Raw genomic sequence first — 23,245 nt, 5'->3', positions numbered from 1 at the left:
GAATTGGTAAAAGTGGAGGGTCAGATGGTAAATATGTTTGGCTCTGCAGAACAGAGAGTCTGTCTCAACTGTGCCCTTGTAGTGCAAAAGCAATCACTGATAATATGAAAACAAATGGTGTGGCTGTGTTTCAATAAAACTTTACTTATAACGGGGCACCTGGGTGGCTCAGTGGTTGAGCGTCTGCCTTTGGCTCAGGTCGTGATCCTGGGATCGAGTCCCACATCAGGTTCCCCATGGGGAACCTACTTCTCCCTCTGCCCATGTCTCTGCCTCTCTCTGTGTGTCTCTCATGAATAAAGAAACAAAATCTTTTAAAAAACCAAACAATTTTACTTATAACTATAGGTGATGGGCCAGATGGGGCCCATGGCCTATAATTTATCAACCTCTGTTATAGAAGAAACAAGCCAGGTTTAAAGCTAATGGACCACAGACGTGGTATTCAAATTCAAATGTATCTATCTGCCTCTACACTTAGTTTAATCCACTAACCTATAGTTTCAGGAAGCAGAGTTACTAGGGATATGCAATCTCAGAGAAAATGCCACTTCTAGCAGATTTGGAACAACTTCACTTTTTTCATGATTGGAAATACTGAGAAAATCTGCATTCTGAAATATGGGTTGCATCTTAATGCATTTTCTTTAACAAAACTCCTGTGGCACTTGTTGTGTTTCCAGCATGGCTCTGGATTCCTCGTATGAATTAGGTAATTTAATCTTAACAGCAACTCAATGGAGTAGGCAGTGATATTCTCCTCAGTTAAGAAATGGGGAACCAGGACCAGAGAGGTTGAGTGCCTTGTGCAAGCACACACAGCAAGCAGGGATTAGAACTGAGATTTAAAATTAGGCCAGTTAGCACTGGGTTGTGATTCTTTTTTTAAGATTTTATTTATTTATTTGAGAGAGAGAGAGAGAGCGAGCACAAGCAGCATGAGTGGCAGATGGAGAAGGAGAAACAGACTCCTTGCTAAGCAGGAAGCCTGATGTGGGGCTCAATCCCAGGAACCAAAGGCAGAAGCTTAACCAACTGAGCCACCCAGGCACCCCTGGGCTGTGCTTTTTATCAATACTCTGCTTTCCATTTAGAAGCATTCTTGGTAAAAGCCCATCATTTACCCCATGGCTTCTTAGTTTTTATTTTCCTACATGATGAAAATGCATTCTTTTTCTTCACACGGGACACATCAGGCCAGGATTTCGACCTCCTTCAAAACCTGCTCCTCCATTTCTCATCCAGTTCTTAAAGAGAGGGAACAACTCACAAAAGGTAGACTGGACAAATTTAAGCACTGATTGTGGGATTTGGGTAAATTTCAAACTTCAGATTAATTTCAATTAGCTGAGAATTGCTTACTCCTGTCTCCAGGTGCAACCACAAAGCTCCTTTACTAACCAGGTCACAGGCCCCCTACCACGTCATACACTTCAGCTCTCTTCCCACTGTAGGGAGCCAAAGGTGTAACAGGATCTCCTTGGGGATTGGTCCCACTGAGCAAAATATATAATTGTACCTCCAGGCAGTGAGTTGAATGCTATATGGGCCTCACCTTTACTTTAAAAAAAAAAGTTATTAAATATATATGCAAAAAGAAAAAGTAGAGGTGGGATCTCATTGTCCTGCTTAGGCTTCTTTTCAGTCACAGTTGGACAAAACCTCCAGATACTGGCCTTCTGAAGCAGCAACCCAGATCACACCTGCGAAGAATCAAAAACAAATTTCCCACTCGAAGTTTCCATCTTACAACTGGCAGAACAGATTAAGTCCATCAGTTTTCCTTCCCAAATTTCATAAACAAATACCTAAATAAATGAAGGCTAGCTCTACCCACGTTAAGTGAAGAACCAAGTCCATGATCAGCATATTTCAAGAAGCCAGAGCCCTTTTTTTTTTTTTTTTTTAATTTTCAAAAGAGTTCAGGTCAAGGACTCTAGGGAACCTGATGATTTGAGCCACTATAGGAGGATTGTGAACACGACTTTAAAAATTGCATGAGTACAAGGTAATACGTGCAAAGCACCAGTGCAATAATACTCTCACAGTGCCCGCTTCTGGAGTAGGGTGACCAACTGTCCTGGTTTGGCCGGGACAGAGGGGTTTCCCCCGACGCAGGGCTCACAGTGCTAAAACTGGGAACGTTCTGGGCGAGCCGGGATGAGTCAGTCCCCTGGTTTGGAAGCTAGAGGAGTGTTGGGGAAAGAAAGGAGAGAGACGGTTAAGAAGAACGTGGAAGGGGAGGAGTTTAAAAATCAGCACAGGAGTGTTATTAACTAATAAGAATAATAATGATGAATAATTACATCTAAGTGGTTTTTTCTAAATAACAAAGTTGTTGCCTCCAGGGCATCCATTGTTTGGGAGCAATGGTTCTCTAAAATATTACACAATTCCCTGCTTATTTAAAAAAAGTGGTATGTGTTATTTAATGTTTCCTTGTGTCACACAAGCTAATAGGTGTCCCTCTGCCTGGTGGGACGTGCTTGTGAATTTTACCCATTAGGTCATCAGCTGCTGTTTCGTCCTTTGCCACAGTCCCCTAGCATCATTTAGATCTTTGCTTCCCATCTGCTGTGCCCAGGAAATAAAGAATCCATTCTAAGGACTATATGACTAATATCAGAATGCCAGGCAAATCAGGAAAGGTACAGATGAGACACAAAAGTCTGGCTTGAATGGAGGGATTTTATGGTGACTGTACTCATTTTCAGACTCCCCCCGCCGCCCCGAATTTCTGAGAGGTTGAGGCTGTTAAGGGGTTTGGCTTCTAAAAAATCCTATTCAACTTGACCAAATATTTATGGAGGAATTATTATACGGTGCTGGTTATTCAGAGTTTTCTATAGGGACTTTGTCTTCATTAGATGATGGTTTAGGAAATGAGCAGTACAAATGTATATTCATTTTGCCTTGCAACTGAGACAAATAGCTGATTTTTTTTTTAAGATTTTATTTATTCATGAGAGACACAGAGAGAGAGAGAGAGAGAGAGGCAGAGACACAGGCAAGGGGAGAAGCAGGCTCCATGCAGGGAGCCTGATGGGGGACTCGATCCCAGGTCTCCAGGATCACACCTTGGGCCGAAGGCAGCACTAAATCGCTGAGCCACCGGGGCTGCCCCAATAGCTGAGCTTTAGATAAAAGAAATGTATGTATAAAACAATAGCTGCCAGTTATGTAGTGCTGATGATGCACTCGGTGCTACACAAAGATACAGTGCTTGCCCTCCACATGCAGGAATCTTCTTCACTAATTTTTTCAAGGATGTTGCCATAGATTCAAATACTTTTACAACACCTTATTGCTAATTGCTTAAGTTGGTTTTGTAAAAACTTTGCTGCCAAGGATGCTGTTCTTTCACTTCATGCTGAATGACCACCTGACCCCAGTCTCTGCTGAGATTAGGTCTGTGGAATCATCTACCTTAGCACCCTCCCAGGCCTGACACATGGGCAGAAGAACATCCCTTGGGCAAGTGTCCTGGTTCACTCCTGGTTAACAAAGGAACGAACCAATTCTCACACTGCGTAGTTTTATTTGGCTTTTGTTTTTCAAATTTTTGCTGATGTGCTTCTACATCTAAAGTCCTAGATAAGCCACTTTTTCTTTGATCCCACAGAGTATTCCACTAAATAGTATATAAGAGTTTCTTTTAAAATATATAAATAAATAAATAATAAATAAATAAATAATAAAAAATAAAATATATAAATAGCTGCATTAGGTATTTAGACACAGACCCATAACAGCTGATTATTTACCAATAGTGAAATTTCAGAGGCAAGTGTGTACATATCCCTGACAAAATACTCTTGGCAAAACGCAGTCTCAGATGGCAGCCATTCATACGAAAACGAGGGAAAGTCAAATCAACAATTCAGAGATTTTCTTCGGGCCTTTCATAAGCTCTTTGGTGGCCAAAAGATTAACAACACTCCTCCCTGCCTTTTCCAGTATCAGCCAAAAGTTGCAGCCTGCATCACTTGGGCACATTCAGTCAATGAGGCAGCTGAATTAGATACCCCAGGGTTGCCATAGAAACTGAAAGAAGCACCGAAGCACCTTCTCCTGCATACTCTTTAATTTCATCTGAGTGACTTATTCAAGAACCAAAAATAAAAAGTGCACAAGGATGTAATTATTTAAAAAGCTGTGTTCGATTATAAATACAGTATGTACTTTGGCCTCAGTCTACAGCTTGCTCCTCCCTTCTATTTCGAGACATTTGAACTATTCAAACCAGAGTCTTCATTGAAGGTTTAATTGAAGCGAGCCCAAATTTGCCAAGATAAGGGGAATGAGGCTTTCTTCTGAATTTCTACCTTTTCCCAGCTCATACCCGGCATCTGAATGCGAAGTCTTTTAAAAGAGGGTCCGGTTCTAGTGTGTGTTTGTTCCTATTAGGCCACCTGGACTCACCAGGGCCTACTAAAATTGCTCTGCCTTAAGGCATTTGCTGGTCTAAAACATTCTATCGGTTTATGATCATTTTGTAGGTTAATAAAAAGAAGTGGACAGGAGAATGCCAAAAAAACAATTAGGGAAGAAGCTAGCTAACAAAATTCTTCTTCTTTTTCTTCTTCTTCTTCTTCCTTTTTTTTTTTAAAAAAAAAACTTTTTTTATCCTGTTGCTACTTGCAATAAACAGCTCCTTTCACAATGAAGAGGTGGAGAAGGGAGACACAGTACCTTAACTCTAGTCCTATTGCAATATTCACCCAGGAGAAAGGGTCAGAACTGCAGAGGCAGCCCCTGTTCTCGACCCCTTCTTATAGGCTGATGGATTAAATGTGCTGGAAGAAAAAGTTACCTCTTTCTTCTCCCTTCTCTCCTGTTCTGGAAACAAGGCCATCCTGAACCTACCTGCTGGCATGATTTGAAAAGTGTTTAGGCTGCTATTTCCTGCTCGTGATTTGCATGAAATTGTGTGTGATATGGAATTTACTTAAAAAGGAAAATGCAAAGGCACAAGGTGTGTCTGATATGCAAGAATACAACCTTAGTCGTTGTCAGGGAATATGCCTGTACGTACGTTCTTTTGATCTGGAGGATGAGGTATATACCCTCTCCCCATTTTACATGGTGTGTGGATCTGACACCAAGGTTTTCTGCCAGGCAAATAAGTCCTTTGTATGAAAAAAATATGAAAGAACTTCCCCATTTTGGAGAGAGAGCAGCCTGCAGGTAAAAACTGGCTCGCCATGTCACTCAAGCACCTGCTGAAACCAGCGACATGCTTGCAAAAAAAACAAACAAAAAAAAATATGGGGCTGAAGAACTGGCTTGAGAATCTAAGGTGGGAGATGCTTACGTTAACAAACCTGGAATTTTCAGACCTTTGTACCTAACGCTATATAAGAACTACTCAGAAGAGGTTATTACTCTGTCCATCTTAGTTATTATAAAAGATAAAAAGAAATCTGTGCAACCAACAGAGTTGCCGGCTTCTAACAAGGAGGGTCTTGCGAACCACATGGTCCATTTGTGCTGTTTAGCATTTTCATGGGCTTTGGGAGATAAAAAGAGTCCAGTCTGGCTGGGTACTCCTAGTGGAGAGGGGGGAAGAGAAAAAATCTTCACAGAAATAGGACCTGCAAAATGAGTTAGATGCTTTTTCCCGTGGAGTGTGTGCAGAAAACCCCTACTCAGCCTCTCATACGAGATTTTCTGCAAAGCCCACATTGCTTAATAATGGATTTTTCAATTATTTGGAAAGACTCAAAGAGGAGTTGAATTCTAGCTGTGGGTTGATGTGGGGAAAACAAAAACAAAACCAAACCAACACCAACAATGGCAGCTGAAAACCAGAAACAATTCATCTGAACTCGGAGCTAAGCGGATTTTTAAGGCTGTGTTTGAGTGAACCTCTAAGTGGTTATTACGTACCTCTGGGTACAGAAGTCTGAGAATTCTAGATTTTAGAGTCCAGTTACGTTTGACTTTCGAGCCTGGTTTACTCAGTGGAAAATAAGAGCAAAAACCGAATTCTGTGAGATTTAAAAAGAGATCATTTTTGTAAGGGTGCTTTACGATTTGAAGTACTCTATATGTGTTCGTTTTATATTTGCATTTTTTAAAATTTTCTAATCTAGATCATCTTTATCCCAAATTCAAAGCATATGTCAATCTCCCTCCCCCCTCCAAAAAGGAAAAAAAAAAAGGAAGAAGAAAGAAAAGAAAAGGAAAAGGAAATTACTTTTTCTCATTTTGGAAACATTCACCAAGCACCCAGCACCTAGAACTATGATGTGTGTTGGAGATTCCAAGGTGCTCTTTTCCAAGAGCTTGCAGCAGGACGAGGGGGAATGAGAACAACAATCACAGTAAACTAATTTTAGACTTAGACTTCTATTTGTGCTCTGACCTTAGCAATCAAATCAAAAGACCTCCAATATGGTATCTGTGCAAGGGATGGAAGCATACTCTTCTCCACCCTTGCTGAGAAAAATCCATGGCATTACCTGTCATATTATATTATATGTACCAAATGCCAAGGTGGTGGTTTTTTGTTTTTCTGTTTTGCAATTTTTTTTTTTTTTTTTTGCACTGGAGTTTGTAAGGTTGGAGTTTATGCACCTGGACCCTGGCACTACGTGAAGGAAAGGCGTTGTTCTTGGCAAAGTGCTCAGTCACAAACCTATCAGATTACAGAGTGGATTTCCTTTATCTTGGGGCATTGGACTCTATTCAGGGGGCAAGAAGAATAGAATTTCACAGCTTGTTAGGACATGCTCATTATTTCTTATTCTCGTTCTTTCTGAGAGAAGAGTGCAGTCTCTGGCATACCTCCTTGTAGGGTCAATGCCCAAACAAGAAACACATTAGGTGCCCCAGATGCCTTCTGCTGAGCAAAATGGCTTCACTGGCCAAAAACACAACTGCTTCCTACGTGCAAGGGGTTGGCTCTTCCTGGAACTTGGAGCCAAACTAGAGTGGCCTCGCTCTTTCACAGAGGATTGGTGACGTTTCTGTCAGGGTTGATTGTATAAGAAAGCTTCCTGTCACCATCTCGGAAGTGATTTCCCCTTATTGGATTCCAAAGGGTTCTTTCCCTATCACTTCCTTTCAGATTTCTTTTTTCTCTCACTGCTTTCATCAAATCATTTTGCAAGCCAAATCACTAAATTTTCATGTCACTGAAATCTTTCTGGGAAGTCTGCTGAAAGGAACCATTTATTTTCCTTTGACAAATTCTTTTAAAAGGAAAGCAGTATTCCTGACAAAGAGTTAAGAGGGAGCTCATTTTGCCCATCATTCACACCCTGCCACATGCACACACACACACACACACACACACCATCCCCACGCACCACTTGCACATGCACGTATAAAACTGAATACACTACACTTACTCCATTTACTCCCAGAATCCTCACTGTTAAGGACACTCTCTTGTGATATTGGTAAGATCAAAGGGGAAATCTAGCCCAGAAACTGCGCTAACATCCCATAATTCAGATCATTTGGTCTGAGTTATTTATTGTTATATGTATTACAGTTACAAGAAAGGAAAGAGTAATAACAGTGGGATTGTGGGTGATTTTCACCTTTTGCTTTACAATTTGTTTACAATTTCCACAACTTTCCAATGAAAATATATTATCACCGTTTTAGGTCTTACCCAAGATTGTTGAGTTGAACACATGGCTCATTTTTTTCATTCTCTTTTTCCTTTGTTTTCTAACACATGCATTAATTTATAGAATATCAGCTGGGTGCCACTTTTGCCAAAACCCATAGGCTTTTGGATATGTAGCATTCTCATGTTTTTAAAAATTTCTAAGTAGTTTGTAATAGCTCAAAGATTATCAAAAAGGATCTTCTAAAATGTTCAGTTGGATATTTGTTTATTTTTTTGTATGGTTTTATTCTTGTGGGAGGAGGCCATCTCTTTCCTTTTGGTTTTTATATCTAATTTTATTGAACCATGCTCAGAAAACACGTAATATATTATTTTCTTTCAAATATAATGATTAATTTTTGTACATATGCCATGACTATTTGAAATGAAAGTATATCTGTACTTTGTTATGTATACATTCTATGCATTTATATGCCTGTTAATGATACCATTTTATAATCCAAGTATTATATAATTCAAATATTCCATACCTTTAAATATGTTCATCTGTATAATCTCTTGGCTACTAAGTGTGTTTAAGTCTCTTGAATGATGTTGGAATAGTCTACTTCTACTTATATTTTCTTTTTTTTTTAAGATTTATTTATTTATTTGAGAGAGAGCATGTACAATTGCACTCACAAGCTGGGGGAGGAGCAGAGGGAGAGAATCTTCAAGTAGGCTCCCTTGCTGAGCGCTGAGCCCAACTTGGGGCTCACTCTCAAGACCCAATGAGATCATGACCTGAGGTGAAACCAAGAGTTGGTCGCCTAACTGACTGAGCCACCCAGGCTCCTCACTACTTGTATTTCTAACAGCACTTGCTTCCTGTATGTCTCAGTGATATATTGTTAGGTGTATTCATCTTAATAACTGTTCAACCTCACTGGCGGATTGTTGCTTTATCAAATAAAATAATCCTCTCTTTTGCCGTGAATTATTTTTTTTGTCAGACACTATGGCAATGCTGTTTTAGGTTTTTTAGTGTGTGGTTTCCTTCCTTCCTTTCTTTCTTTGATTCATACTTTTTGTTGTTGTTGTTTACCCAGCATATGTTTTTCCTCCCTGCACTGTGTATCTTTCTATGTATTTTTATATGTCTGATTTTTTTTACCAAATTTGAGAAGAATATCTGTCATTATTATGAGTACTCATGTTTTCTATTTTCCTTCTCCTTCTTTCTTTCCTGCCCTTTAGATTGATGTATTTGTCTTAACTTTTTCTTTTATTGACTTATAAATATATATTCTAGCTCTTTTAGTGGTTGTCCTTATATATTCAATAAACAAGCCGTTCCGAAAATCTAGGATTGGTTCACATTTATATCAATTTTTCCAGTAAGACAAAACCTTAACATGCCTCTCTTCCCTTCCTTCATATCCCTGTGCTTGTAATTCCTGCACCCTATTGTACATGCTAAAACTCAGAACTGAATGCATTTTCGTGGATTATATTTTAGCTTTGATGCAAATTCATTATGCTCTCTTCATGAAGATGCAATAGACATTGTTACAGTGATTCAAGCAGAATAAAATTTTTACTATGTCAACAGAGGAATCTGGATTAAGTTGTAAATTCCAGGAAATAGGTCAAGTTGTTAATTTGATATTGAGCACAGCTGCCTTTCAGTTTGGTCTTCAGAACCCGCAATGGTTTACCTTTCATCCAACATTGTGTGTGGTAAAGGACCACTTGTATTTAAACAGATCTTCTGAGTCATTCTGATGCATGAGAGTTTGAGAACGCTTGCAGTAGACCTAACATAGATGGGCCTCACCCCAGAGTTTCTAAGTCAGTAGGCTTGAGGTGGGATCCCAGACTTTGCATTTCTAACAAGTTCTGAAGTGGCGCACAAGATGCTGGCCCCAGGGCCCCAGATGAGGTACAAAGGGTCTAGCGCAATAAATTCTGAATGGAGCTCTGAGTACTTATCTTGCCTGTAATAGACTAGTTTTACTCTTTTGGGACATTTACCCTCCCAAGATTCCAGTTTCCTCAAGCAAAGGGACAGAGGAAGGACAGATGGCTTCTAAGGTCCAGCTAACTCTAGTTTTTGCATTTTTTTAAAAAAATCTCTCTCTTTCTCTCTCTCTGTAAAGACACTATGATTTACTTTCTATTTCATTTAATAGGAGAGAACATCACATTCATGCATTTATCAGTGATGTTAAGACAATTACATAAAGATTGTTGCTTTTAGTATATGCTAGTAAAAATTTCATACAAAAAATATACAGCAGATTTGTTAGAAGCAAAACCAAAACCAAAAAAACCCCAATAACAACTAGGGAATTAAAGTTCCAACAGAATAGAGAGTAGCCTGCATAATTCATGCCATTAATATTTATATGTTTAACCAGAGGGGCAAAAATATGCTTCTGTGTATATGTTGTTAGCAGCCAAATTAAAGGAAAACAGTCAAAATAAGATAAATGGCTTAAGAAATACATATAGTGCTGTTTTCAACTGAAGGCAAAGGAAAATACCTTAATTCAGGGAGCCTGGTTAAAACAGAGAGATTTTGGTAACAGAGAGTTTTTTTGGATAAACTGAAAATGATAGTTATGATTTGAATAGGGATGGTAGGAAAGACATCCTAAGCAGAGGGCCCACTGCGGGGACACATACAGACATGGGAAACCTAAGGCATATCTTGCTAACCACAAGAGACCCATTTTGTCTAGGGCGGTGATTTTGCTCCCCGGGAACTTTTGACAATGTCTAGAGTTATTTTTAGTTGTCAAAATTGGCGGGGGGTGGGGGAGAACAGTGCAACTGGCATCTTAGTAGGTGGAGGGCAGAAGTGCTGTTCAACATCCTACATGAACAAGAGAGACCCACAACAAAGATTTATCCAGTCTAATATGTCAATAGGGCCAACATTGAGAAGCCCTGGTCTAGGGCATAGCTTCTTTAAGACCTTAATGGGGAATAAGATTGGAAAGTAGCTTAAGGTTTTTAAATGATTTTATTTGAAATGAAAGGCTGTGAGCGACCACTGAAGTTTTTGGAGAAGAGAATGGGGTAGTTATAGTGACTTTTAGGAAGATGAAATGTCAAATACATAGGAAGATTAAGAGGTGAAGATAGGAGCTGGTTAAGAGCCAATGGGGATATTTTAATAATAGGTAATAAGTGCTTGAACTTGAGGATGGAAGAGAAGTGGTCAATTCCAGAGACATTGCAGAAGAAGAATGTATATGATTTGGCAACTGCTTAAATGTCAGGAGGGGAAAAGATGGTAGCAAGAATCAAGGATTGGACACAGTGTGGCTGAATTAGGAAACAAGAGTCATGAGGGAGGGCTGGTTGGACCGGCGGGGAATACCCACGGGGTCTAAAGTGCCAGCAAGACATTTATAGGTGGATATATCAAACAGGCTGCAAGAAGGCAGATAGAATCAGAGTAACACCTCTGTCTACATTCCTAAACTCTTCCAGTTGAGTTGAATCAAGTTATCACCCTCATTCACAACAATGAAATATTTTTACTCTTAGGTGTCAGGGGGCACAGGCTGGCTTGGCTTTTCAGCAATTCCACTAGAGAGGACAGTTCATCTAGTCTCATCCTAGCAGTGTATGACTGGAGTTCACTAAACACTTAACAATAGTCCAGGGAAGTAATGGCTTCTGTTTACTAGAAATTGTGCCTGCTTCTGTGTACCATCTTCCATGATTTTAGGGTTGTAAATTTGCAAGTCACATTTGTTTTCTGGGCATGAGTTCACATTTATGTAAATCATCTTCACATGCTGCTGCAAATCCACTCAAGTCGACTGTTCAGCACATCCCAACATGTACATTTCCATGAATTACATTCTTTGTTCTAATCCTGCATTGACTCATTCCCATGTACTTGCCATCATTCCTGCTGCAACTTGACTCACGGTGCTTTGTTAGCCTTGTTATGTATGTCTTACTTTGCAGTGGGCAAAGATGCTATCCCTCCTCCTCTTACGGCATGAGTGGAAGTAGTGGAGGCCAGGAATTAATCACTGCCCACAGCTGATGTACACAGCAGCCAGAAACAGGCATTTTGATGTATTCATTAGATGGAAGCATGGCCAGTTTAATTCGTTCTGACTTATGCAAGGCACATTTGCTTTCACTTCGGGATTTCCTCATGCTCCCAGTTCCATTAAATCATGAGATGCTAGAATCTATATGTTCTATGTCTCCCAACCATATTTTTACCATGCAATTTGAGTTCACGATTCAAAGAGTAGACATGATACAAGGCAGCTAACTGTAGTCAGTTACACCATTTCTTTCTCTCTGTCCTATGAGTTTCTATTAACTGGTGGTGTTAGTGTGCTGCCCACTAGGTGCAGGAGTACATGTATTTCATGAATTTTATTGACTGGGCGGGATTCAGTACATAAGCTCCTTGAGCTACTCCATGTCCAATAGTCAAACTCACCAAGAAGAGAAACATAAACTAGGGTGATATACCTTGAACCCTGCTGAAAGACTATCTTCCTACTACTAGGAAGGGGCAAAGAGAAGGTACTGTCTTCCAGTCTACCACCTTCCACATGCCACCAAAGAAACAATTGCTAGGCAGACAAATTGGTCAGTTCCTTCTTGCCACTTCTACATTTTTCTGTACAAACTATAATATCTACATTCCCAAAGATCTATAATAGTTTTGGCAAATGCTTTCGAAGCTGAAGGTACCATAGCAGGTGACTTAAAAGAAAGAGAAAAAAAGAAAAGCTTAACTAACTTCACAATTCTATACAATGAGTCCTGCTTCTCTGGCTATTTTAATTTGAAGTTTGTTTGAAAATCCTGAGTTTAAAGAAGATAAAGAACCATAGAGAATAAAGAGTGGGATGATTTAAAAAAAAAAAAAGCCTTAGGAAATATGAATTCTTGAAAAGCTATGGAATGGATTGAGATTTCTTGTTTAGAGGATTTAGATGGATAAAATCATGTTTTATTTAATCATCTGAACTTCCAGGCAGGCAAACTGCTCCCCTGGGGCTCTGGAAGGGACTTCCAGAACAGTATTTGTGACAGATGAGTTCCTTAGGGGCCTGGGAAGGAGAAAATACCTTTAGAAATTCTTCTTTATTCCACATAAGACTGACTCAGTCACAATCTTTCTTCCTTCTTGGTTTACCAATCTGGAACAGTTTTTTGGAAATACCATCTTCAGACTGTAAACTTCAGCAACAATGACATAATTTTACTGAGATGAAATGGAAAGTATGGCACTAATAATATCTCAGATTCATAGCAAGTGTTTCCCATTCCGGGATTCCTGTCAAAAACGATCACTGGGATCGAGTTGAGTGCTAATGCCCATCACTATCTAAAAACCATTTTAGTCTGACTGCTGCTGGGGAGTACCACCTGGGTTGTCTAACTTTTAGCTCTTTATGCACCTGCACACAGACACACAGCTGCGTTATTTTCCATTGTACCTTAAACAGTTCCCTCTGTCACATTCTTCCCTATGACAACCTTGGATGAAAGAGTTCCACTTGTGGAGTCACATATTCTTTCACCTGCCAATGGAGCCAGGATTTATTAATTCTATAGATTTGGAAGCCCTTAGTTTTACGTCATTTAGGGTTTCATGATTAGTAAACAATCTACCCTAAGAACTTTAAAGCAGTTCCTAAACTACCTATACTAATCCAGAAACTATAGGGAGGAAAAAAAAAAAGTCCTTTGGGTCATTAGCCCATGCCTTACATGCAATATCTGTGCCTCTGCTAATTACACCAAATGAATCTAAACTATCTGCTGTGTCGCCATTCACGATGTCTCAGGGTAAAGATATGGGTTTGCTAACTAGCCTCTGTCTCCTCTAGTCACCAGACAATGATTTAGTGTAAGTAACCGAAGACAAATATTTTTAGTGGCAAGGAATATTAGTCCTCAAGGCCACCAACCCGCTATTTGGCAACCTTGTTGTTAACTTTAGGTCTTCCTCTTAAAGAATTACAGGAAAGCTTAAATTGTTCTGGATAATTCTGGACAACCTTTGAAACTTGTGAAAACTTTTATAAAAGCACCGCTTTTGAAAGGGGTCGCCATGATCCTGGAAAAGTGTGGTCAGTAATAGGTTTCTGAATTTTGGGAAGTTCTGACTATTTTCTTTTTGTCAAGTACTAAAATCCCTGAGAAGTGAATCATTTTGGCTTTTTTATAAAAACGACTTCACAAATGGTAAATGAATGATGGTGCGGGAATAAAGACAAAGCTGCGCTCTGGAAATTGCGATTTGAAGTTACCTATGTGCTGCATCAAGCTATCATAGCTGCTAGTATTTAGGTGATTTTGAAGTTTGAAAGATCATGAAAAAAGAATCAGACATTATTGCTTTTATGGACTTAAAAAAATGGCTTCATCTTTATTTCTCAGACTGTTTCCACAAAAATAATGCCATGCACAATGCCAAAAATGTTAGGTTACTGCTCAGGTAGTTACAGATTTAAACAAAGTAAAACAAAACAAAAAAAAAAAACAAAATATTTTCACTGAGTTGGTTTGTAATTGGCATGAGATCTGTCTTTGCCTGTGTCGTTTTTCACCAAATAACTTTTTAGAATATAATACCGACAACAATAATAAAGGTGACTTTGCTACACACTATTAGAAGCATTTGACACACAGTATGATCTCATTGAATCCGGGACAGCTAGGTATTATGACTATCATTTTTGCATAATCGAAGAGATTTTGAGAAACTTGCTCACAAATAAATTGTTCTAGGGTGAGTCAAGATTTGAACCCGGGTCTCTTTGAGTCCGATCGATTCTAATTGCTATGTTACTCTGTACAGAACTGCTATTGATCCACATTTATTCTTTCTCAATGTGCTGTGAAACACTGATCTTCCTGTTTCATTTTGTCAGCAAAGTGCAGGCTTCCGTGAGAAAAAACTCTCTATTACCCAACTCCTGTGTTAACTCTTCCCACCCATGCATTTTTTCTGGCCCCCACATTCCCTGGTGGCACCTTATGAGTTATACAATCGCCATTCATGTGTTTAAATTAAAAAAAAAAAAAAAAGCACAGTGAGTATAGGGAAACCTGTCAGAAGTCAATTTTAAAAGTCCCTAGGGATGAATAAACGGCACACTATCCGGAGACACATGCAAAAGAAACTCTCGAACACTGGCTAAGTGGAGGTCAAAGAGAACTGCCATGTGAGGCAGTTCTAGTAGTATATCTGTTCATATGAAGTTAATGCTTACACAGTTAAAAATAATTGCCATATTGATCACCGGAATGGATCACAGTATCTAGGAAATGTGCAATTTGTTCTTTTGTCTACAGTTTTAATTTTAGTTCAAATGACTTTCTGAATCTATTCTTTAATCTAGACCTATTGCATCTGTGGTAGAAAATATAGGAACCCAATCCTCAACATCCTTTGCTTGAGACTCATAATTCTCATTGCGGTATACAGTTTGGCATAGTGTCATTAATGAATTGACATTGAAGCCATCACGTTTATTTTGCTGCTGCAGCAGTCTGAGCCCCGGTTACCCTGGGTGACTTTAAACTGCAGAAACTAATCCCATACCCATTTAATCTGCCTAACTCAGAACTTCTAAAAGAGATGACCCAGGAAAAAGCACTTTCACTTGGCAGTCCTCCACCAAAGACACCCCGCTCCAAACAACAGAATTAACAAGAAAAAGAACAGAAAAGAAATATCTTGCTCAAGGGAATGAGGAATTCACCACTGCTGCGACATTAATGGTGATGGCTATTTGTGAAGCCTACTGAACCCTGGATGGCTCTGAAGAAGACCCCTAGGAGAAACTGTATCTTTAGCTTTTGAGCAATGCAGCTAATTTTTCACCCAAAGGTGACAAAATCAAAGGTTTGACCCATGACCATTGACTTGGAAAACCAAAATGCAGGAGTCTCTGTTTCAGCTACAGAGCATCCGGAAGACAGAGGGGAGAGCTGAACAGATGAATGGACAACAAGTAGTAGGTACCCGTCTTTCCTTGTTTCCATGTTTACGCTCTTGCCACATAGAGCTGCAGCCTTTGTTCCTTTTTTGGTTTTCTACCAAACATGTAGAGCCCATGGGATACTCTGGGTAGATTTACATCTGGGCCCGAATAGAACATTGTGTTCTATCTTTAACTCACAGGACATCACAGCAGGAGTCTGGGTCTCCTGAGAAGTCCTGGAATAATCTACAGATAGAATTTCTCTTTCACACCTCTTAGAGCAGTCATTAAAAATAACCGAAGCAAAGTTAATATCAACGAGGGGACTATCTTTGGATTCCATGAGGATGAGATAGAAGAATATGTATTTACATTTTAATGGGTGTCAAGATAAATATTTGTATTGCCATCAAGGTTAGAAACACTTTAAATTTTCAACTCCAGGAGCACCTGGGTGGCTCAGTTGGTTAAGCAACCGACTTGATCTCGGCTCAGGTCCTGGTTTCAGGGTCATGGGATCAAGCCCCGAGTCAGGCTCCGGGCTCAGCAGGGAGTCTGCTTGGAGATTCTCTCCTTCTGTCCCTCACCCCAATCTCTCTCTCTCAAATAAATAAATTAATTAAAAAATATTAAACTTAAGCATTCTAAAAGTGATTTATGTCTTATTATTACTTTTTAGATTTTCTTAAAGTTTTTGGCTCAGTTTTGACATGTATCAAAATGGTGACAATAGTAGCTACCATGTAGGACTGGTTTGAGGAAATTTAAGGAAAAAAAATTCTACAAAACAGTCAGCGTGGTGCCTAGCACATTGTACAGGTCTAGTGTCCCTCGTTTTAGACAGGACCCTAATTTCATCGTATTTTCTATGCCCCTCTTTCCAAGAGCATTTTGGAACCATTTTTTACATCTCATTAAAATACTTAAAAGTTATTAAGTAGAGAAAGTAAAATCTAACATTTCTGAAATGCTTGAAATAATCATAAATCTAAAATAGTACCTGAAGAGGAAGGGTTACCTGTCAGATTGAAGGTATAGCACGTGTGTTCTTTACAGTTTGAACAAAATCCAGTTGATTTTTTTTCTCTTACTTTCTGTACTTCCGCTTGTCAATGTCAGAGATTCAAAGACTGTGGATCAGCTTCAGGCACTGGTTAAGGCAAACATTCTTAGTTGGAAAAGTTTGAAAGTGATTTCTTGCCAAGCCCAACCCTGATGGCGGGAAAAACTCCCTGCAAAGAGCCCTGGGCGTAGACACAGTGCTATCACCATCGAAACTGGGGTGAGGTGACCTGGACCTCAAAAGGGAAGAATCTGAGACTTACCTCTCAGCCTCTGTTTATAGACTAGTTTTCACCTAGGGCAGCATCACTCTCCCGTGTTTGGGAATATATATGGGTGTTTTTGTTTTTCACAATAACTGGAACATATTTTTAATATTTAATACTGAGGAGCCAGGGATGTTACACTCCTGCAATGTGTTGCAGAACCTGCAAATGAAAAAAAAAATCCCATCCAATTTGCATTTTCATGCATTTAAAGATATTACTATATATACATATGCTTATACACATATGTCTATATAACAAATATAAATATTAAAAATATATATATATATACATGCAGAACAAAACCAATATCCATCTCAAGATGCTAATGTAAATAAATGCATAGAATGGCTGATGCACTTCCTGACAGCTGAGTGGTTTAGGGATTAATCTTGTCTACCTCACCATTTAGATCCTCAAATGTTGCAAAAAGGTTAGAAATAGAAGTGCATGTCCCCACCACACCCAACTTCTGTTCAATATTTAGAATGGCAACAAGAATCATAACTTACTGTTTTGTTTTTTTTTTTTCCTAACCTCAAGGTTTAAAGATGATCCCTCAAGGAAGCCATTGTGAGAAGGCTACTTTGGGTAGGTAGTAAATCTGTGTATGAGCCTACATGCAATGCATCTTCTTTAGGAAGGGATGCTTTTTAAAGAAAGATTTTTGTAGGTGGTTCTTTTTTGTTCTGACATTGCATTTATATTGGGTTCCACCTCCACATTCTTTCATTTAGTTGCATTTTCAGAAAGCCAACTCATAAAAAGATATGTATTTTTTTCTTTGTCCTATACTGGGGTGGAACCTCTTCTTATTTATATACACTGTCATAAACAGATGCTATAGAAACACAAACTCTTATTTTTGGTGGCAACTTGTCTTTCCAACTCCATGCAGACCTGGAGGAAATTATATCCTGAGAAAATGAAAGATTGCAACACGTTGGTGAGAAGAGGATATTATTTAAGAGCTATATTGCTCAGGTGAAGTACTTTTGAGCCTTTCTTTAATGTCCTTCCTGGGTCCCTGGCCAAGGAGATTTGGGTTATCATGAATGTCAGTGCCTAATTCTTCCCAGCCAAAATTGCAACATCAAAGGAAAAAAAAAGAGTGCAGTTTTTTGAGGAATATTTTACTGGGACTGTAAGTTATAAATTGGGAGGGAGGAAGAAAAATCTGGACATGGACCAAATTCTTGCTTATTGTCAGAGTAACTATTATAGCAATTGAGTAGCTTGTGTGTTATTCTATGTGTGTGGATCCAGCAGTCAAAACAAATGTCCTTAGATCATAGGTACTTTAGCTAACATGCATCTTCGCATTATGAGTTTGTGAAAGATGAAAATAAAATAGCTTGTGTGCATTTCCAGCAGTATCTATATTATTAGGTGCTTTATTTCTCCCAGGAGGAAATTTCTCTAAATTGAATATAAATGTATCTCCACCAAAGTCAAATTTTCCTTCACAGATGGAAAGATACATCATAGTATTTTAACTTTTTTTTTAAGAGCAGTTTTAAGTTCACAGCAAAATTGAGAGGTAGGTACAAACATTTCTCATACATGCCCCACCCTCACACATGGACATTATAACACCCCACCACCACCAGAGTGGTACATTTGTTAGAATTGATGGAGCTGCTACATTATAATCTCTCAAAGTTCATTGTTTATATTAGGGTCACTCTGGGTATTATATATTCTGTGGGTGTCATAGTATTTTTTTTTAAAGATTTTATTTATTTATTTATTTATTTATTTATTTATTTATTTGACAGAGAGAGAGCTAGAGAGCACAGTCAGGGGGAACAGCAGAGGGAGAGGGAGAAGCAGGCTCCCAACTGACCAAGGATCCCTATGTGAGGCTCCATCCCAGGACCCTGGAATCATGACCTGAGCCGAAGGCAGATGCTTAACCAAGTGAGCCAACTGTGAGGCACCCCTCACAGCATTTTAATACTTGTATTCTAAGGCAGATATTGAGTTCATGGATCACATCAAGTCAAAACTCTCTCAAATACCCACCTAGTTCCCTGGAAGAAGTCGTGTAAGTAACCAAAAGTTTTATTCTATTTGTGAGAGTCTTTGTATTTTACTGTGCTTTCAGATTCCATTACACTTCCTGGTTTCATGTCATACTGGAAGTGTCAAAATGTAGCAAGAAAGAACAGCTCTAGCCTTACTGGAAACAAGAAGTACTTAAAGGTTCATGAAAATATATGTCTTATTGTGAAATTTCTAATCCTGTTGCACAAATTTAACAGTTTCCACCCCAAACTTCCCCCTGTTGTCTCATGTGCTCTACTATGGGGAAAACAAACCTATGCATGCTTTTTACTTAACTTAGTGAAGAGATGTTAAGAGGGAACGGGTATTAGAAGAACCTTGGAATATCCCCCCAAAGGGTAACTGAGAACGTCTGTGTCCTACCACACCCTCCTCTGTCCTACTCACACCTCTCAGAACATGGCTAGTGTCTGGGCACAACCATGTGGCTCACACGACCTATTTCTGAGATGTTCAATAAAAGACAATATCTATTTACATGAACACATATATATTAGAGTATCAACTCTTTCCCTCAGGCCATGCATATTATTTATCTGATAACCTAAAGAAGTAATCAGGATCATCGCAGTATCTAATTTGGTAGCAAACAGACCCTCCTTGAACTCTGAGCATAGATATCTATTTACTGAAAAAAAAAAAAATTAACTTGTTAACATCCTATGTTACCTGTGCAGGAGAGAACATAAAAGAAAAAGAAAGTGCCATTTTCTAGGAGTCAAGCATTGTCAGCTAAAAACAGAATCCAGTTGACCCTTGACCCTTGAGCCACACAGGTTCAAACTGTGTGGGTCCACTTATACGTGGATTTTTTTCGATAAATACAGAATACTGTAAAAATATTTTCTCTTTGTTAAGATTTTCTTAAAAACATTTTCTTTTCTCTAGCTTACTTTATTGTAAGTACACAGTGCATAACACATATAACATACATATGTGTTAAGCAACTACGTTATTGGTAAGGCTTTAAGTCAATAGTGGGCTATTAGTAATTAAGTTTTGGGCAGTCAAAAGTTAATGTATGAATTTTTGAGTGTATTGGGGGGGATTGGCACCCTTAGCCCTGTTTTTCAGGGGTCAACTGTAATCACTTTTTCCCTTTGTGCTCAACCCAACCCATATGCAGATCCTGTGAATTAAAATGACTAGCATATCAATTATCTTAATTTGCTGCTTTTCTCTTGTCTTCCTTAAGTGGCTCTCCTATTCAGGCCCATTATGCTTGCCTTCTAATTTCTGTAGCTTTTGAGGCAGGGGCATGATTTGATTTTTTTTTTTTTTTTCTGTATCTTTTGGAAATCTCAAACTCTAATGCCTAAGATCCTGAAAAGGTTTTGTCTTTCAATAGTTGGTAGAAAAAGACATTAGCTGCATCTACACTTTTACAAATGGTTTGACTGAATTAGATTTTTGTAATAAATCACATACAATTTAAAAAAACCTGTATGTCTAAGTAGATAGGATCATAAATGTGGGATTTTTCGCTTTGGGAAAAGGGGTTGGGTAGATACACTGTTATGAGCTAACACCCCATCATTCAAGTCACTGTTCTTCCTTTGAGAGCATCAGTATCTCCAGTTGATCTGGTCCTCATGGACTCTCTTACCATTCAAAAACATAGGGACTGTCTTCCAAGAAGAGTAATAGGGCAGAGCTACAATGCAGATACCTATTCTAGCCATCTTGCTTTTCCTCTTACAAAACAACTATATTTAGGGAAGGATTTCACCAATCTTCAACCCTAAGTCTGGTGGATAACCACAATTCAAATGTCCTCACAATTCTTCACGTAAGCAGAAAAAAAACCACGGATCTGAGTTATGCTATAATTAAAATAACAAACACAGTATATCTCTGTGTGTACATGTATGTGTGTGTATGTGTGTATGAAATTCTTCCAAAATTGTACCTAATATTTATGGTGCTCATTCTGAATGGGGAGCTTATGAAAAAAATTTATGCTCACCACGAAAATTGTGTGTATTTGCCAGATTTGATAATGATGAACAAGTTAACATTATCAGAACAAAACAAAGACAGAGGGTGTAAGCGGTGACATGCAATTAACATTTACTCTCTCTGTCTGCAGCCCTTCATTTCATAATCAAAACACCGAATTATTTCTCAGAGCTGTGGACTGTTATTCAACCATCAGAAGCACAGAGTAATATGTGATGTGTAACAAGGAGGAAGACAAAACACAGTGTAAGAGGAGGAAGTTATAAACGTGGGACACATTTTGAAGAGTTGCAGCCATTGAGCAAAATGTGTTTTTGTTTGGTGGAAAAGGAGTTAATCTACAGTCCGTTTTTAGAAAAGTGTCACCTGAAAGTATGAATATTACCTTAAAGACAGATTGCTGTTTTGATAGAAAATCTGACTAAAAGGTGGAGGATTGAGGCGGTTTGTGGAAATGAATTTAGCCAGCCTCTGTCAATGCTAATTATATACCTGTGATTTCATTCTCCAAGATAGTATTCATTTGTTTTACTTTTCATCTTTAATGTTTGTTCTTCTGCAATCTTTGAATTCTTTTTCTTTTTTAAGATTTTATTTATTTATTCATGAGAGACCCAAAGAGAGAGACAGAGACATAGGCAGAGGGAGAGGCAGGTTTCCCTGCGGGGAGCCCGATGTAGGACTCAATCCTGGGACTCCGGGATCACGCCTTGAGCCAAAGGCAGACGCTCAACCACTGAGGCACCCGGGCATCCCTTTCTGAATTCTTTTTCAGAACAAGATTTCTTAGACTTTCCAAAGCCTGATATTGACAAGATCGGTCATTAGCATCTGTAAAGGATTTGGATGACCATCATGCTAGTGTTCGAGAAAGGGGCCTTTAGTTATATGTTATCTCTACTTTTATTTGTGCAATTCTATATTTCAAGACTTTATTCATCCCATTGGAAAGGACAGGTTGTTTATTCCTTTCTCTTGCAAAGCAAAGAATCTCTATGAGGTGGAAAATCACCCTGATTTTGAGGGGCACATAATTACACACTTAGTGGAAAGAATCTCTTTACTGTCAACCTGAGTGCAAAGCGATCGCAGATCGCAGCGTGGATGGCTGCCTCTTCCTGAAGACCTGTGTGACAAACTCATCAGGTGGAGGCTGTGATCTCTAGTGACTACACCGGGTGAGGGTCTGAATTTTGATGACCTCACAGCAGATGAGCCTGTCTTTCTGCCCTGAGGAAGGTGGCTACTCTTGACTCTAGACACAGGATTCTAGCCCCCAGCTTTGGTATGGAAAATACCGATTTCAAAGGCCTTCCTTCAGAATTTATGCTGTGAGATGTAGGGACAACCTGCACGAAAACTAGATCCTACTCTTTATAATGACCCATCTGATGTGTTTTCCTCTTCATAGCACAGAATGTATTGTCAGGAACTAAAATATAGACCTGTAGTTACATACAACCCAGAAATTAGAGAAAGACATGACAAATGGGGGCAACTTATGCATGTTTTCCATTTCCTTCATAGTCAGAGGAAGGAGTGTAGAGCCTCACACACATTATGTACCCTGTCTGGAACATGCCACCACCCCCAGCAACCCAACCTGGAGGACCCCTACTCATCTCCATTCAATCTTCTGGAGGACTTCTCTGATCCTCCCATCTGTGTTTTCATACCACTGATATTTTCCCTTCTTAGAAAAAAATGAAATTTGTCTGACTTTTTTGGTGATAGTCTTACATGGTCTTTTGTAATAGACTTCAAACTCCATGATAACAAGAAGTTGGTCTATTTCTCTCACACAGGGTCTCCCTTCTCAGCATTCCCATGTCTTGGGACACAATGGGTGCTCAATAAATATTTATTGAATGAATGAATAAATGGATTGAATGAATGCAAAAATAAACAAACAGGAACACTGTCTTTATTCTGATTCTCCTGCTAGCCTGAAACTTTTCTTTTAGTTTGCCTTAGCAACTTTTGCCCACTCCTTAGATGTTTTTCCTTGAAGTCCTCTCATGTCTCTTCTCATTCCACCCATTTTCCCCTGATTCATTTCATTCCTTCTTGTGGTTTCCATCAACCATGTGTACAATGACTCCTGAATCTATGTTTCCTCACTTGACCTTTCTCTTGAGTTTAAAATGACCTTTCTCTCTTTCTGTTCATCTTCTCCAGGAGATAAGGTTGTCTAGGCAACCCCAGATCAACTGCTACCCTGCTCCCTAATGAAATCACTCAATTCCTAATTGCCTGAGCTAGAAAACAAAATATTATTTCTGATGCTTCCCTTTCTTCCAGACTGTCATTCACCAAGTTTTATCAGCTCCACCTCCAAATTA

The 23,245-nt window shown here is 39.0% G+C and overlaps 2 long non-coding RNA genes across 2 annotated transcripts; both read left to right on the top strand.

Moving 5' to 3' along the window:
• The first annotated feature begins 15,106 nt into the window (after nt 1–15,106).
• LOC119873420 lies at nt 15,107–17,841 on the top strand. The gene is made up of 3 exons (XR_005363996.1): nt 15,107–15,586; nt 17,421–17,468; nt 17,776–17,841. It is a non-coding gene; the product is annotated as an uncharacterized LOC119873420 (long non-coding RNA).
• Nucleotides 17,842–18,332: 491 nt separating this feature from the next.
• On the top strand, nt 18,333–21,414 carry LOC119873421. Its single transcript, XR_005363995.1, has 2 exons — nt 18,333–18,924; nt 21,034–21,414. It is a non-coding gene; the product is annotated as an uncharacterized LOC119873421 (long non-coding RNA).
• Nucleotides 21,415–23,245: the final 1,831 nt, after the last annotated feature.

Source organism: Canis lupus, chromosome 9, assembly GCF_011100685.1.
Source record: "Canis lupus familiaris isolate Mischka breed German Shepherd chromosome 9, alternate assembly UU_Cfam_GSD_1.0, whole genome shotgun sequence".
Lineage (NCBI taxonomy): Eukaryota > Metazoa > Chordata > Mammalia > Carnivora > Canidae > Canis > Canis lupus.
The sequence above is the reverse complement of the archived record's forward strand: the minus strand, read 5'-3'. Positions and strand labels throughout refer to the sequence as shown.